The sequence below is a fragment of the Pteropus medius genome, unplaced genomic scaffold (genome assembly GCF_902729225.1).
Source record: "Pteropus medius unplaced genomic scaffold, Ma_sr-lr_union100, whole genome shotgun sequence".
NCBI lineage: Eukaryota > Metazoa > Chordata > Mammalia > Chiroptera > Pteropodidae > Pteropus > Pteropus medius.
Genome location: NW_024351730.1, coordinates 17230865 through 17249038, shown reverse-complemented (window position 1 = coordinate 17249038; position 18174 = coordinate 17230865).

Sequence of the window (18174 nt, the reverse complement as noted above, 5' to 3'; positions counted from 1 at the left end):
AGTTTTCATTATAAGGGAAAATGCCTTATATGTTTTCAGTATGAATCCCTAAAAGCTTGAGTTTAAATACAGTAATAATATTATGATTGCTCTAATTATCATTTATTTAAGTAAGAAAATTCTACCAGGAGATCATTAAATATTCTTAGACACAAAGGTTCAATAACTTATTAGTAGATACTGACACAATATTTCTCAAGAAAATATTCTACCACAACGAATGCCAAATATACCTATGAAATATGTATAGTTAGAGCTACCTATACCCAATCATTACACATGTGCAAATCTTGGAAATGGGAAGAAGAAAAAGAGAAAAAATGAAGTGGTAAAGGAGGTTGCTTACCCTAGGGAGCAAATGGTAGAAAGCTCAAGTAAATAATTTTTAGTGCAATTGTTTCACTGGCAGACATATTCTCCTTGGCTTTGGAATGTAGTGAGAAAAATTCGCCTCACTTATATTATATAAATTTTATTTTTAAAGTATTACGAAGCTACAATATACATATCAGTAGTTAAATAAAGGGCAAGTTAAATAAAGAGATACCATTTCTCTTGACTGCTATTTTAACCCACTCTAGTTGGTGAGGGTGTGTAGAAATAATCACTGTCATATCCTAATGACCAGTGTGGAAATTTGTTCAACTTTTATGGAAGGCAATGTCCATAAAAATTAAAAATATGCATATACTTTGACCTAGCAATTTCACCTCTAGGGATTTATGCAAATAATAATAATTGGAAAAGTGCAAAGATGTACAAAAAGTATTTTGCACAATATTATGAATGGTATCAAAATAGTAACATCAACTAAATTGTCAGTTGGGAAGGTTTTGGTTAAATAAATTAAAATACTCCAACTTAAATAAAGCTATGTAAATATTATTAGATAATAACAATTTTTTAACCTATGAAATATTCACTATATAATGTTAATTTAAAACAACCGAGTTATAAAATATTCTGGAAGTTTGACCACTTTTGGGGGTGGAGAGGGAAGAGAGTGTCTCACAGCCATACCTACATACAGAAGTAAGCCCGGAAGATTATGTAACAAATGATTAAAAAATAATTATCTGTAGATGATAAGTTTGTATATTTCTGTGTTTTCTCTTAACCTGCAAAAATATTACATTTTATTAGAATGAATATAATTTGTGTTTGTTTTTAAAATTATCAGACACACATACACACAAACATCCAGATGCAAGAGTAATTGTAATGAACTCAATTATCTGTTCCTATTTGTTCTTTTTATTTGATCAGATAAAAGAAAGAAAACTAAATGTTTAAAGCATATTTTTTTAAAAAGTCATGTAATGGTTATTAATATTACATTACCAATTTTAAAGGTAATCTCTACAAATACATTAATATTAAAATGTCTGGAGACATGTTTTTTTCCAAAATAACAGAAGGCATTGTCTATAAATGCTAATGACATTTCAGTATGTTAATATTTAATCAGTTCAAATACAAAAGTAAATAGAGTAACTATACAATTTTTCTGTTAGGGACTCAAATTATTAAAAATAAGATTTTAAAAAGTTTTTAAAGCAGAAATCAATTTAAAATCAATTGAAATTGAAAAGTCCTAAAGAATAATTTTACAATATCTGTTTTGTGAATTAATTTCTATTAATGTAATTGACAAATATGAAATGTAATCCTTCAGCAAAAAATAAAAAAACACAAAAATGCCCACTTTCTCCTACTTAGTAGCAAGTGTCAGATTTCAAATTTACATTAAATTTATTGAGCTTTCAGATTTTTTTATTTTCAATGAGTAACATTTTCTTAAATTGTCAAGCATCTTTAGTGTTGTTTTTAAAAATACTATTTTAAAAAATGGATAGAGTTTAGTTAAATAAAGAATAATATTTTAAAATTTAAGCAATAGCAAGAAGTAGGTAAACTTAGCCATCATGAATGCTGTTCTTTACTGTTCCTACAAAGCTTCTGAGTGGTTCTAATTAGTAAATACATGTGCTTCCACGTGTGCATTTTTAATAACACATCTGATGTCATAGATGTCATCATTTACATAAAAATGGGAACCAAGATGGCTATGCAAGATCAGATGTTAATATGAAAGACAAAACGTTAAGAGAGGTTCCTGGAAAAGACATTATCATAGTCCATTGAGTTCTTTTGATTATTTATTCTGTACACTTGTAAGTAAATTCAAATCACAATTAAAATAAAAAGCTATTAGGAGCTTGAAAGCAATGATGCTCAAGCTTTTACAGTTTTTACCTGCAGAGATAAAGTTGGAAAAATCAAAGATACATTGATGGTGAAGTCATCTAGAAGTCACCAAAAATGGACTGGCTCTAGATTGGTAACAACAGAAACATTATCGGTGGAAGGGTCTACGTATGTCACGGGTAAGTTGGAAGCATACATTAGAATTCAGTAAATATATAAACTGAAAATTTCACACATTGTATAGTAGTAGTAGTTTTAATAAAATTAACATTCTCTTAGAACTTTAATTTTAATAATTTCCTTGCAATTTTACTGTAATAGAAGACATTTTTTTCTGGTAAAGGCTCTAGCATTGGGGAAAAAATATAAAAATAGTAACTCTACACCATTTTTTAAATGAACTGCTTATATATTTTTTTCTTTTTTACTTTAAGTCACTGTCAGGATCTCTGATAATTGCACAACTGCAATCCTACTAAAAGATCAAGATCTAATTCACTTATATTTCATCACTTAAATTGATTGCACAAGTTTCATTAATATAGATTCCACGAATTCAGATAATACGTTTGATATTTTATTAAAATTCTGTTTAGTTCTAACAGCAATTCCATGTTCAACTGATAAGTTTAGCAAATAATTGTTAAGGTGAGATAGTATTTGTGATATTTTCATTATTACTATTAATTATAAGGATTGCTCCTCAATCCTCAAAGATATAAACTCCCAACTCTTTGTCATATTCTTCAACTCTTCTCCAGTCCAAATTTGTAATGGTTTCAAGAAACTAATTACAGCATATATTGAATAGTTACTATGGACCAGACCATCTCTTAAGAGCTTTACGTTATGTTTCTCATTTACGCCTTATTGCGACACCAGGTATTTAGTACTATTAGTACTATTTCACCTATGAGAAGTCTGAAGCTTAGAGAGCTTATTCAAGGCCTCAGTAGCAGAGTTGAGACTTCAATGCAGAAAATCCAATTCTGCATTTTGCACACATCACCACCTTACTCTACTACTTCTAAGTGTAGATTTAAAAATTATTAACAAATTTACTCATTAAATTAAATAAAGCAATAATTGAAATAACTAATATATTCATTTAACATGTAATTTTTGAAATCCCATTTTAAAAATGTATTTTTAACCCAGAATTTTTTCTTTCCTAAGTATTTCTCTTATTAAATTTAAGAATTAATATGATTATATTATGTTTTCTTGTGTTTTGTTAGGCTTGTTATAGTGGACACAAAGTGAATTTGCATTCTGGCCCTATTATTGACTTCCTGTGTGAACTTGGCAGGTATTTAATTTCTTTTTGCATTAGTTTATTCAATTAGAAATGGGAATGATAGCATCTCACATTTCACAGAATTTTGTTTGAAGTATCAAATAATTAATTTGTATAATATACATTGAACATAGCCCAGCTCATAAAAGTACTAAATACAAATTTTATTTTTTATTATAATTAAGATGTTCATTGTTAAGCATTAAATATTTTGAATTTATAAAAAAAAAAATATGGATTTAGACATATATAAGCTTTTATACAAAGCATAATAAATTGAAGAGAAGGCCAGAGCTCCATCTGTGCCTTAAAGAATAAGCTACCTCTATTCTCCCCTTCCCATTCCAACAGTCACAGCTACCCCACCACAGTTTACTGAGAAGACCATTAGGACTAGTCTCATTATACCATTTTCCCTGATCAAGAAAACTAGGATTCTCATCCATTTAGAGGTCTTTGCTTCCTATAACCTGACACCACCTCCCACCCCTTCAGATTCACTCTCTAAACTGCTCCACCCAGTTCTGTGCCTTAGAAGGCTGACCAATCTGGGCTATATCAACATTTTCTTGATACTTTGGCTTCTGTTTGGATTCAGCCAATGGGAATTACTTAGAGATCAGAGAGAAAGGAAAAAATGAGGTTGGTATATATATCCCCCCAGGCGGGATCACTATGGGTTAACATTTTCTACACTAAAGGTCTTAACTTCTGTCAGGTGGCCTCTTCGCACATTGCTTTCTCATTCTCTGGGGCCCTATTCTTGCCTCTTCAGGGTTGAGGAGAGAAATGGTACCCTGTTGTCACTCTCTTATGTGGTTTCCATCTACTCTCCTTAGATTTTTATAGTTTCTTTCTTAAAAAACTCCTCTGTTCTCAAACTGAGATGGCTCAATCCACATGTACCATCTGTTTCTTTTCAAGGCCATGACAGAATACATGCCAAATCCCAAAATTATTTTGTCATTTCTTTTAGAATCTACAGTCTGATCTCAGAAAAATTCCTCTGTCCTCCTCTTCTGAACTGTTTCTTCTGAACCTTCTCGCTTTGCCTAAAAGTGCTTTCTTCCTTGAAGATGCTGCTGCCTCTGTGGCCCTCTCATAAAGTAGTGGCAGTTTACCAAACACTAAACTATCAGACTTGGTATTTATTGCCACTTTAAGGTTATTATCCCTTCCTCCATTCTAAAAACTACAGCTTTAAGGTTATGCCACAGAACTAAATAACTTTATTCTTCACCTTGTTGCCATCTTATCTATAACCCCCCTGCCCCCATCAGTTCTCATCTGGAAAAAACCCAAGTCTGGTTAAATCCAACTGGTACAGTTAGCTTGTTTAGAAACCACAATGACTGATCTCTGTTTTTGGATCACTAGCATTATCTGAGCCCAGAACTCTTCTTAGTAGTCTTACTATATTTCCTTAATAAATTATCTCTCTTACTCATAGATTTTCTCTCTTTCTCAACCTCCAATACATCTTCCCCACTCTCATATTTAGGAAACAGAATTAACTTTGCACCAACCCTCACCTTAGCCAGCCAACTGTTATTGGGACAAAAAAAAAAAAAAAGAAAAGAAAAAAAATTCCATCTACCTGCATCTAAGTCAAAGAGATACATGCAGGTTTTGCAGCAAAGAAAGTAAGATTTACTAGGGACTTGTAAGTCCCAGATAGACAGGTGAGCTATTGCTCAAAGACCTGGCTCCCCAAGTGTCTCAGGAGTACAGATTATATAGAGAAGAATCAGTAGTCATGGAAACTAAGGGAGTTGAAGTCGTGAGTGCTACTGATTGGAGGATTGAAGAGGGATAACTGATCACCGTGTCTGGTTCTGAAATCAGCCAAGGCACCATACCGAATGGGGTTGTTGTTCTGCCTCGATGGGCCTGGGGCTGAAACACATCTAAACCCAAGATGTCATCCTTAGTCTAAATCCAACCAAAACCAATTGTTCTCAGGATTATAGACCTGAGGCTTGGTTAATTTTATGTTCTAAGGCTTAATGATTGAAGGAACAGATATACAGAGTATAAGGGGGGTGGGAGGGTGGGAAGTGGGAAGCAAGTGAGACAAAACCAGCTTGAATCAGAGAAAAGAAAACTATATTAAAGAAATGAAGTTTGCGTGCAGTTACACAACTTGTACTTTTACTCATTTCCTCTGCCTTTATATTTGTTTCTATAGATCAGTGATTCTCAAACATCAGTCCCACCACATAGAGATTCCTAGGGTTATTTTCACACATAAAATAATTAAGAAGAGAGGTAACACTAGCTTTTAGATGGCTGAGACTGGGACTCCTGTAAAAACTGCAACAAAAAGGATAGTCATGCTTTTGAAACAGGGTTTTTCTATATGCCTTTCGGCTTTTGAATGTCTTGCCATTCATTCATGTACATTAAAAAATCTGTTTATAAGACTCACAAATATAGTGGACAATTTGGTGACGGACAGGGAGGAGGAGAGTTGGGGGGCTAGGAGAATGGGGTGAAGGGTTAAAGAAGTACAAATTAGTAGTCGATAGATGGTCACGGGGATGGGGAGCATGGCATAGGGAATGCAGTTATCATTAATATGTTGGCTAAGTAGAGGGCCAGAGGAGGGAGGGAGAAATGGGGGAGATTGTTTTATGAACTATATAGATATCTAACCAATGTACTGTATACTTGAAACTGATTAAAATAAATAAATAAATTTTAAAAATCTGTTTATAGATACCTATGCCTACAATATAATTCTACTTAGAAAGTAAACATAAAGAAAAATTGTCCTGACTTTAATACACACTAAATTTACAGTTAATTTTAATGTAGAGAGGAAGCAAGAGAATTAAAAATGTTAATCAAGCCACAATCAGAGAATGCAATATGCTGATCAGCCCTGCAGCCAGGACAGGAGGACACCTGCGGAACAAAAGAAGATTTCTGCTGGATAACAAACAACCCATTCCCCACACCTGTGAGGGGGAAACAGGAACCAAGAGTCATTCTCTATGGCTAAAACCATGAAGAACCTATGGATTAAAGGCTAGGAACTGCCAGTGGGCCTTTCGCTCTACAGATTCTTACCTTTTCACCCTGCATACCCTTGCCCTTCCTCACTGTATGTCCATATCAAAGGAAATGGGTTAACAAAGTCTTTTAAACAATAACTCAGAGAAACTAAATGATGTATAAATTGAATTCCCTGAACTCTAGGCCTCCTCTCCACTCACTATCTTTCCAAGCCTCTCTTCATCCCTTTCACTCTCTGTCTCTGAGAGGAGACCACACTTAGTGGAGTGTCACTGCTTCTCCAATAAATGTTCCTTTTGACTATAACTTTGGTGTGTGTGTTGAATCCTTTCTTCACTCTCTGCCAAAGGATCCTATTCTTCTTTTGGTGCAGGCCTTGGTCTCTCCATCACTTGGGGAAATTTGCTCTGTCCTGCATCATCTTCACTAAGCTTATATTCTTGAGGGAAGATTTTACTTTAATTTGTCCAGAAATTTAACAATAGCTGTTCACCACTTTTGAAAATTAATTTGTCCCCCACAACAATTAATTTGTCCCCCACAACTGAGTATTAGTACAATACAAATGTATTACTTCATATCTGTGCTTTTTATACTAATATGGATTCTCCTTGTCATTGAAGTCACTCAATTACTTAATCAGGTTTTCTAGTGCAATCATGTTCTAGAAATTAAACTAATTATTATTTTGTTATAAATTATTTGTTATAATTTGTATTGCATTTAAGACATTCTATTGATATTTTTAAATTAAATGCAAAGGTGATACAGATTATAGAACTATAATTTTTGCATTTTAAAGGCCAAGGTACCAAGTATGTGATATTAATAGGGGTAGTGGCCCCAATGGTATCGAGAACCTTCACATAATTTAATAGCTCATCCTCTTGTCAAAGCCCAAATCTGCACTCTGAACTGAATTTCACGCTCCCTTTCTGCTTAGAGAGAGTATTCTTAACAATTGGTCTCAGTGTTCTTTCAGCTGTTAATTTATTTCAAAATTGGCTAGATTATTTTTCAAAGCACAAAATCATGCTATGGTATTTTTCATTAAAAAAAAAATAAAAGTTTTCCTTGAGAATATCTGACTGTTACCACATTTCTTTGTGCTATTTACAGCAAAACTTCAAGACAGTTTTACATTATTCGCTGTTTTTTTTTTTAGCCTACAGCACCTGGTCTTCCTAGATTGTCTCTCATCCAAGTACTAACCAGGCCTGATCCTGCTTAGCTTCCAAGATTGGAGGAGACTGGGAATGTTCAGGGGGGGATGGCTGTAGACTATTCACTGTTTCTTAATCCTCTCATCTTTTTCTCTCTTGAATTTAGTTCATTTAGGCTTTCCCCCCACTATGCCTAAATATCTTTTGTTTACAATATTTCCTCACTGCTAAATCAGTGTTTCTGTTTTATTTTATTTTATTTTTTTTTCTTTTTACTGGCCTATCACAGAAGTTAACTCAATTGTTTAATTGCTTTTTGGGTTTTGCTTGTTTGCTTGTTTTTGAAGCTCTAGAGTTCTAATACCCTAGGGATTATTCCTTAGACTCCTTGTCTACCTGTAGTATGTTTATCCAATCTCATGATCTTAATTATCCTCTATATGCAGACGAATCAGAATTTATCCCTCCAACCTAGACCTGTGCCTTTAACTGAAGACTTGCTGTCCAATGTATTATTAAATATCTGCACTTGAAGTCTAGTAGGTACCTCAAACATAAACATACTTAAGTCCTAACTTTTAATTCATTCTCCATATATGCTCTTCACACACTCTTCCTCAAACTTACATAAAGGAGATAGTAACAAACTTATCTTATGTGCTTATTGTGAGAATTTAGTGCTTTTGAGACACATAAAGCACTTAGAACAATGCCTATGTAAGGAAAAAAAAGTTTTCTTAACTTCTCTTAGGACCCTGGCTAGGTCTGAAAAGTAAACTGACAAAGACAGATTCACAGAAGAAAAGCATACAAATTTTATTGAATTTTTACATGTACATGGGAGCCTTCACAAGAGAATGAAAACCCAGAAAAGTAACTAAAACAGGTTTTTATACCATTGAGACAAAGACTATAAATTTGTGAAAAATTGAGAAGACAATAGCGTTTAGGCCAGGAATCTCCACCTAGGATAGGTGATCCATATCTTCCTGAACTGGAAAGATAAGGCTTAGTTTATCAAGATTGTTTGCAGATTCCTCTGGTGCCATCTCTGGGCTGATAAGGGGCCATCTCTAGTAAAATGAAAATTTATTTCCTGCCTTTGGGCAGAAAAAGGGAAGCTTTTTCTGCATTTATTGCTTGTCAACTGCTTTCAGCTCAAAATAATTTTTATGACAAAGAGACAAAATTTTGAGTGACATACAGATTTCCTTCATCTAATATATAAGTGAACAATATGTATAACGTTTTGTTATCTCATTATACTAAACTGAAATTCTTTGAGTTATCTTAAATTCATTTTTAATATTTTGAAAGATTAAAAATTAATTTTAAATGTTTTTGTCTAAATATTTTCTTTTAAATTTAAGGAAAATAAAATCTGTAAGTTTGAAATATATTTGAATCAAGTATTTTATTTCCGGAACTGTTTAATATGCTAGGGTTCTCTAAATATTTGGATTTTTAAAAAGATCATTATTCTCTAGAAATAAAAAATATGTAACACAGAAAAGTAGCACCCTCTTAAAAATTGTGGTTCTCAATGAAATAATCCAAGATCAGGTAGCTAAGCAGGCTATTGCTTTTATTCCTGTTCTGGTGCCCACTGTAGTTAGCTTTCAAAAATATAAATAAACCATTTGATGAAGTGCTTCTTATTATTGGAGAAAACCCATCTCAAGAGATGGGAGTCTAACATTCTTACAGTCTGAAGAATGAAGACATGAAGAGCGAGTCCTGGCTTAGATGGAACCTGACAGTAAATACTGTTCTTGTCAGTCAGGCTCAACCAGCCAGTGGGGCTTCTGAGATTTTTGATATAATTAAGCTTCATGCTTAGAATAAGAGATGGATTTAATCAGCCATATGATTCACATTATATGTCAAATGATCGAAAGTTGACACACTGCACACAAATGTCTCTTCTCATTTTGCAGACCATCCTTTATGTGGCATAAAATAACAAAAAGATCATTTGTAAGGAATGTCCTCCCTTTATCTTCCCATATATTTCTGGGTTCTCCTTGTTTTTAAACTAAATATTTCTACACATTCTAACAGAAGTGACTTCTAGGTGTGAAGATTTCCCATGGGGGTTAAATAACAAATTAACACTAGTGTGGGTAAAGGTTTCCTAATTAGCTGATCAAGGCTGTCAGGCCATGAGAGGAAGCAAACCACCATGATATTCTTAACACTTAACACATTCCTCACTCATCATCTTCCCCTCCTCCCCACTAATTCTATATGATTAGTTCAGAGGCCTTGAAATCAGTTTAGCTTTTGTAAGGAAGCTTTTGTAAGTCACAGTCTTTTTTCCCCTAAATATATTTGTTGTCAGTAAGCCAAAAGGACACTTAAAATCTTCTGTAAGCTTCATCTAAGAAAGATCAAGGTTTATAATAAGAAGGATATTTGCGTATAAATTATGCCTAAGATGTAAAAAGAAGCAGAGGCTGAAAAATGCTATTATTTGGTTAGAAAATAGAAGGCAATCCCTGACAGAAAACCATTTTTGAAAATTCTGTGAAATTGGACAGTTTGTATTTTTTGTGGCACAACTGGCTGCAAGTTCAGGAGGAACTTTTTGGCAAACTACAGTACTCCCAGACAAGAGCTCGTATGACATTTAATTGGAGATCAACATTCTGTGAGAGTGTATACAAAGGAATCTATGTAATATCAGAAAGCAAAGTTCTCTGCCTATTCTGAATAACAGAGAAATTTAAAACATTCTGGTGCTATTTATGTATCTAGAGAATAACGTACAATTAAAAATAGCGAAACTAGTAGAGCACTAGTTAGTAGAATACTAACATAACAAATATTCCATTCACTTAAATCTTCCTTTAAAATATTCTATTCATTACTGTACTGACTGTAAAATAGTTCATGGGGATAGAACTTTTCTGACTATAAAGTTGGCTTTAAATAATAAGCAGTAGTTTGCTTACACAGTCATATTTGAAATAAACTATACATTTGATATTTTAAAATCATTTTGACAAAAAATTGCAACTTGAAAGAGAAAATTTTCTACCCTGAACTGAGAGGTCAACATCCCTAGAAATATAATATAATTTGTATGGGACACTATCCATGATGAATCTGAGCAATCCTGCCTCCCTCCTGTCCTCATGTTACAAACCAAGAAGAATTTATGCATCCACTACTGCATGATGCAACTGTATAACAAGAGGACCAGTTGAATAATTCGTTTCTAATGAAGAAAAAAGGAATGAAGGCACCTTCAAGGCATAAAGACACCTTGCTAATGAGATAACACCTGGCTAAATTAAAAATCTCACCTAGCCCGAAGTCACTTAGATTTGTTCTTTGTACATTTCTCTTTGTTCCCTCCTCCCTCTTCTCTCTCATCTCTTACTGACTTTCACATATTTAAATTCCAATGTGATGGGTATTTTATTTTAGTATGATGGTGAGACCGATGTATGAGATGCAAAGCACTGCAAGTTATTAAGCTACGAAGACTTTGGTTTTGTCTTAATATAGAAAAAAACATTCTGAAAAAAGATTACCTGCTTAGAAAGCTATTTCTTGAGGGGCCAGTTCTTCTAGAGAGCACGTTTCATTGCACACCAACAATCTCATTGACACTAAAAGAGAGAACATATGAGTTCCTCACTCCTGATTTCTATTCATAAGAACTGGATTGCACAGTCTTTCAGTATGAGCCAAAGACAGCATAGTTTTAGGGCGGGGAATGTAATCAGGTAGATTAATAGAAGAGAAGATGATCTGGAGAGTTTTAGGATTCACTTCTAAAAGAAAAGCAGTTATTTCAATTGCATTAGTGATAGCGGAATTTGTGGATTTTATGTAATTTCTTCTTTTACTTGAGATATTATTTTAATAATATGAGCATATGAGAGGATAAAACTGGTTCACAAATTATTGAATTACAGAAAATAGCACATGCTGTTTTAAACTTTATTGAGCCCTCAAATTTCCTTACTATAATTTGAGTCTCAGAGGCTTGTGTCCTCCATTCAAATTTTCTTGATTGTACCTCATTTAGATGCAGTATAGGAACCGTATAGTAAGTACATAACTGTGCACAAAGATAGATACTTGAGATGATAAAAGGTAAAAAAAAAAAAAACATATGGTGGTGTTACTGTTGGTGGCAATCTAAATCCGTTGTTGCCGTGGTGGCAAAGGGGTCCTCTGTCTTTTCCATTGATGCAGTAAAGAATTACAGATCAGTGAAGTTTAGGAAAAATAAGATTTGTTGAAGTATGTTTCTAGAGAGAAATGGCTACACCAGAGAGGGCTGTAGCTTTGTAGAGGTGGGAAGGTCTGCCATATTTGGGCAGTGATGAGTGGTTACAAGGGTGATGCTAGCTGATTGATGTCTGAGGTCCCTTCGATTGACAGTAGGCTGTTATATAAACTATTGTTAACTGTGCATGTCCCTACCCAGAATTCAGTCTCTTATAATTCGATTCATGAACTTCCGGAAATATATATGACTTTATAATGCTGGTGTAATGAGGCTGAGATGTAAAAGAGGTCAGAGTACTCTTTATTTTACAAAATATGTGGCCGGCCTAAACTAGTTGCTTTCCTTATATTCCAGGTAGAGGTATTGTTAATTGAAAAATGTCTTTTTTTCTGGGAGGTCCTAGGGTAGGCCTTTGGCTTGGGCTGTCAGGGTTGTCATTTCTATGGTTACAGAGCTGGGCCTTCACTCTCGTCAGTCATGGCTACCTAACTACCTAACAGTGATAAATCATTTCCTTCAGGCTAACCTATTTATTAGGTCACACAAGGCCTTTAATTGTGATTCTTGATTAATTTAGGAAATTCTCCCCCCCCCGCCGCCAAAGTCTATATTGCATTAATAACAAAATAGAGTTAAATTCTTTTAAATAACCTCTACTTTATCTCTTTGCCAAATTCACTAAGGTTCTTTATTCCCTCTGCAAATTATACTGACAGATCTTCATGACATCTGCCCCTATCTAGTGAGTTTGTTATATTGATTTCCAAATATTTTTATGTAGTTATCATGTTATTGTTATTACAATTTAATTAACTATTGAATAAACCAATGAAGCATGCATGAAAAAAGGCCAATTTTCCATGAAAACTAAATTAAATATTTTAGAAAGAATGAAGCTACTTTAATAAGGTAAGTGAAACAGATAACTATAGCAGGGGAAAATCTGAACTTATATTGCTTTATAAAAGTCTTTATATATTAGCTCCTTTCTAAAGAAAAAAAATACTAGAAAGAATAGATCATGAATTGTGGGTATGATTTATGAAAAAATAAAATATATGGATATTCAATCTGCGGCCCCCATACTAAAAAAAAAAAAAAAATTCTTAATAACAATGTTTGCATAAATTTGAAATTAAAATGAAATGTTTAATGTATGTATGTTTATAATTTCTCACTATTATAAATCGTTAGAGATCCTAATAGCTTAGGGAAAAGAATGTTCCATGCGCTCATATCTTATTGTCTTTATATGAGCTGTTTTGTTAGTTTAAAACAATCAACCTTTCTCTTTCTCTCCACTTAATTTCCTAATTGCCCATTCTCCTTATTCTCCTTTCCTACTCTAAGCTTGGTTAATTTATACATGTTTTTTGGTGCTGACCTAAGACATAATATATGTGTTAACTTGTTAATAGTATGTGTATATGTTTGTATCTCATATAGCCCTCACACATTTCTTTTTATATGAAATAAAATTTCATTCTATTAATTTAAATTATTACTCTCAAAATTTTGTCAAATGTTTATTTATACCTTATAAATATTACTCTTCTATTTGTAAAACTAGCAAACTTTCACAATTACAACAAGTGGTCTTTTGATTAATATCTTTTGATTAATCTGTGTCCTAATACACAATTTTAGATACATTTGTTAAAATTTTAAACTGCATTTACATATTTAAAATATTTGATTTTCTCATTAAGTACTCTAATAAATCTTCTCAAGTATTTAATACGTATGAATCTGATAAATTAAACTTAAAAATATCTTTACTCTTAAGTTCAATTAGGTGTTCCAGTAAAGTGTATAACATGAATAAAATTTCAACTTATAATTATAATGTATTATATTATCATAGAATATTTTGGGAAGAAGTGTTATTAAATTAAGCCAACTTCTCTGAATCATTATATATGTTAATAATTCAAATATTCACAAGATATGTTCCTTAACATAAAATGAGCTTTTATGTGTTTATTTCACTATTTCTACACCAAACTCTAGACCTTCTTGTGAGTAAAATACACTAACCCACCAAGGAACAATTATGTAGTCCTTTGGTATGCAGAATAACACCCTCTCTCTCCAGATGTCCACACCCTAATTTCTAAAAACTGTGAATATTTATCTTATATGGCAAAAGTGATTTTGCAGAGTGATTAAGGGATATGAACATAGAGATGGAGACATCTTCCTGGATTTTCTGCTTTAGCCTGATCTAATCACATAAATCCTTAAGAAGAAAATCTTTCCTGGCCTGGTCACAGAGAAATTTAATAATCAAAGAAGGGCAAAGAGACACGAAATAAGAAGGACTCAATCCACTCTTGCTGACTTTGAAGATAGAAAAAGAGAGATGTGAAACAAAGAATGTGGGTGGCCTCTAGAAGTTGGGCATGTACCTCAGCTGAGTCTAACAGAAAAATCACAGAAAACAACTCGAATAAGCATGAAAACTGATGCTCCTTGAAAATATACAGAAGGAAATGTAGTCCTGTTACTAGCTTGGTTTGAGCCTTATGAGACTTGTGTGGGAGTTCTAACCTATGAAATTATAAGATAATAAATTTATACTATTTAAACTCTTTAGTTTGTGATAATGTTACAGAAGCAAAATAAAACTAATACAAGTCCCAAGCAAATTCTGAAGATAGAATCTCAGAATATCTGCATAATTGCCAGAAATTTAATCCAGTTTCCCCACACCTGAATCACTATATTGATCCCTCATCTACCACGTCTACAAAATAGGAGACTTTGAGTCTAAAAAATATAGTTTGGAGTCAATACTCCTATATTTCAAGTTGCAGTCTACTTACCACTCTAACCTCTGTAGCTATACTTCTTGATTGGATTCAACTAATGTTTTTATTATTCTAGTTTATAATGAGTTATTTTACTATTCTTCTCGTAATTTTTATAAATTTTTAAATGACAGTTGATTTGATTCTATGTTATCTCCAGAAGTTCTGGTATCACTATTTTTTAAAAATTATTATAATGACAGACAGGAAGCCCCCCCCGATTGACACCCCCTTGACGTATCAGTGTCCCTTGTATGCAATTCTAGAGCAAGCAACTTATTCTATACTTCTGCCATAATAACATTTATCACCGTATATGGAATTTAACAAAGTTTACCTGTATCCTGCAAATACAGTAAACTAATTAAAGATAAGATGATATATATACATAACTTAGGACTAAACTTAGTAAGATTAATGTTAATCAAAATGAACTAACAGATGTGATTTCCATTTTATGAAAAAAGAAACATGTTCATTAAAAAAAACAACAAAGCAAAACAAAATAAAATGAAACGATTGCTCCCTTGATTTTCAATCATTTTGTCCTACAATTACTGTTTAATGAGGTACAATTTGTGTATAATAAAATTTATCCTTTTTGTTTTGTTTTACAGTACCAAGAACAATGAAGGGTCTGAAGTCTGAAGTTTTAACTTACTTTCAAAAGAAGTTTTATCTGACTGGAAGAAGAGAATCTTGGACCAGAAACAAATGATTTTATTACTGACGACAGTAGCATTTGCTCCAGTTTTCTGAGCAACAGTTCCCACAGCACAATGCAAAGAGAGCCAGATGATATTGCACACGCAGGGAGGTTCATCATAGGAAAAGACTCCCCAGCTTAAGAAACCTGAATATTTCACAATGGCAGTAAGTCTGTTTCAAGAGGGAGACTCTATTTTTTTTTGTACTGAATAGTAAATGAACCTGCCTTGCATTCTGGAGGGAGATATGATTACTTTTCTTTTAATTACTTCTTAAAGATATAAAACATTTAGATATAGTTAGAGCTCACTGCATCTCTGACAAAACTGTTATCGCTGAAGTGATGTGAAATCCAGCGTCGCCCCAGCAGCAGGGTGGGGGGATCCTTGGTTCTTCCCCACTGACGTAGAAAGAACTACGGGTCAGTGAGATTTCAAAAAAGTAGAATTTATTGAAAGTATATTTTAGAAGGAGATGGGTCACACTAAGAAAGGCTGCAGCCCTGTGGAATTTGGGAGGTAAAATGATAAAATATAAAAGATAGAGTATGCTCCAAGAGAGGAGAGGGTTTTCAGTAAAGAGAGCTATAACCAAGCAGAAGTGGAAAGGTCTGTTTATATTTGGGTGTGATGGGAGGTCCTAGGTGATTTATATTTGAGGTCACCTTCACTGACAGTTGACTGCTATATAACACTTTGCCTATCATGCATGCGCTTACCCAGAATTCTGGGTATGGGCATGATATTATAATGATGGTATAATGAGGCTGAAGTTATGGCAATTTAGGGTGGTATTTTCTACACCCACATTTGTAACTAATTTAGCCAGCAGCTTTTATAGTTTTCATGCTCTAGAATTTAGGGTATAATTTATCCCCTAAAGTGGGTAGTGTTTCTGGGACATCCTTAAGAAAGGTTTTTAAGGGAGGTTTCTATTGTTATAGAGCTGGGCCTTTGCTCCTGTTGCTCATGGCTGCCTAAATATTTAACACTTCTAAGACTATTTGTTCTATACTCTTGAAAATATTGTCAGAAAGAATAATCAATGCCTCTGCTTGTAAAAGTTCAGAGACATGGGAGACCTCTGGAAAATTATCTCTCACCAATATCCATTCCTTGCTGCTACACCATCTTGGTATCCAGTAAATTTTCACATTGATACACCATTTAGCTGGCACTCTGATGAATCTGAACAACAGAGACTGGGACCAAATATGTTCAATTTATCCAGTCAGTATTTAATTAAGACTATTATCAATAAGATTTCAAGCAGCGTGATGAGGCTTATTTGCTCTATTGAACTAATCATGTATTCTAGAGTTCTAGATCCAATCTGGTGAACAAACCCTTAAATCAAACCACCAGTGTCCTTAGAAACCAAGTGACTTTCTTCTTGGCAGAAGACATTACTTTAGGTGCAGCAGGATATATTAGCAATTGTCCAGCCACTGCCTTGTTCATAGGGAAGAAGTTAGAGCAAATCTATCATTCCTAACAACCCTTATCAGTGAGTTGAGGATAACCTGACTGCCTCCAAGGGCCAATGCTGTGCTAGTGGTCACTTCAACTAAAGTCAGGTACAAATTTTATATCATCTTTTGTAATTAAATTACTCCCTTCTTTGTGGTGACTATCTATCAGAGACACAAAATTAATGAGCTATTAATCTCTCTGGGAAACTTCCTCAAATGCATTTATTTTCTATGATTACTATAAAAATTACTGTAAATTTGGTCACTTAAAACAACAGAAATAGTTTATGTGAGACCAGAAGTCCAAAATCAGAGTGTGGCAAGGCGGTGTGGCAAGGCAGTGCTCCCTCTACAAGCTCTAGAGAAAAATCTGTTGCTTCCTTCTTCCCAGGTTTGATGTCTCCAAGTTTTCTTTCTCTTGTGGTTAAATCATTACCTTGTTCACTTCTGTCTGTCAAATCTCCCTCTCACTTTCTCTCATAGGAGTTTTTGTCATTGATGTGGGGCCCACCCAGGTAATCCAAGATAATCTCCTCATCATAATATTCTTAACTAAATTGCATCTGCAAAGATCCTTTTTCCAAATAAGGTAAAGTTCACAGGTTCTGAGTATTAGGATGTGGAGATAATTATATTTGGAGGTCACCATCCAGCTAAGTACAACAAATAACCAAGTATAGCTTCATTTTTGAGATTATCTCTACAGATATTTGAGAGCTACATAATCTACTGCGGTGTTTCCTTAAACAATTGGAGGTCTCTTATAAACACCAGTAAAGTGCAATCACCATGTTTCTGGGATGGAGACAAGGTAATTCCTGACTTCCCACAAAAAGTACAGTTCTGGGACATATATGACACCACTGAAGAAAGTGTTGATGATCTGTGTATCTGACCTACATTACTCAGGGAGTACAAGTAGATGGTGCCACCAACCTGGCCTCAAGCTGACTGGAAAGATTTAGAGTTCCTGATTCAGTTAGAATAACCACCTCTGGCACATGCTTTTGAAAAGAACTGCCTAAAAGCAATCAATACAACCTGTCTTTTTGTTTGTTAGCTTATTAGATAACATTTGCCTATTCATGGAATAATTGAGTGATAACTATGGGAAGGGCTGGCAGATATTTTGCATTAGGGAAGCAGGAAACTAGACTATCTCCTCTTGTTTCTGAGAGGCTTCTAGGCAAGATTAGGTAGACTAGCTATCAAATCATGGTCAGAGGCATCTAGCAGAGAATAGCAGAATCAGC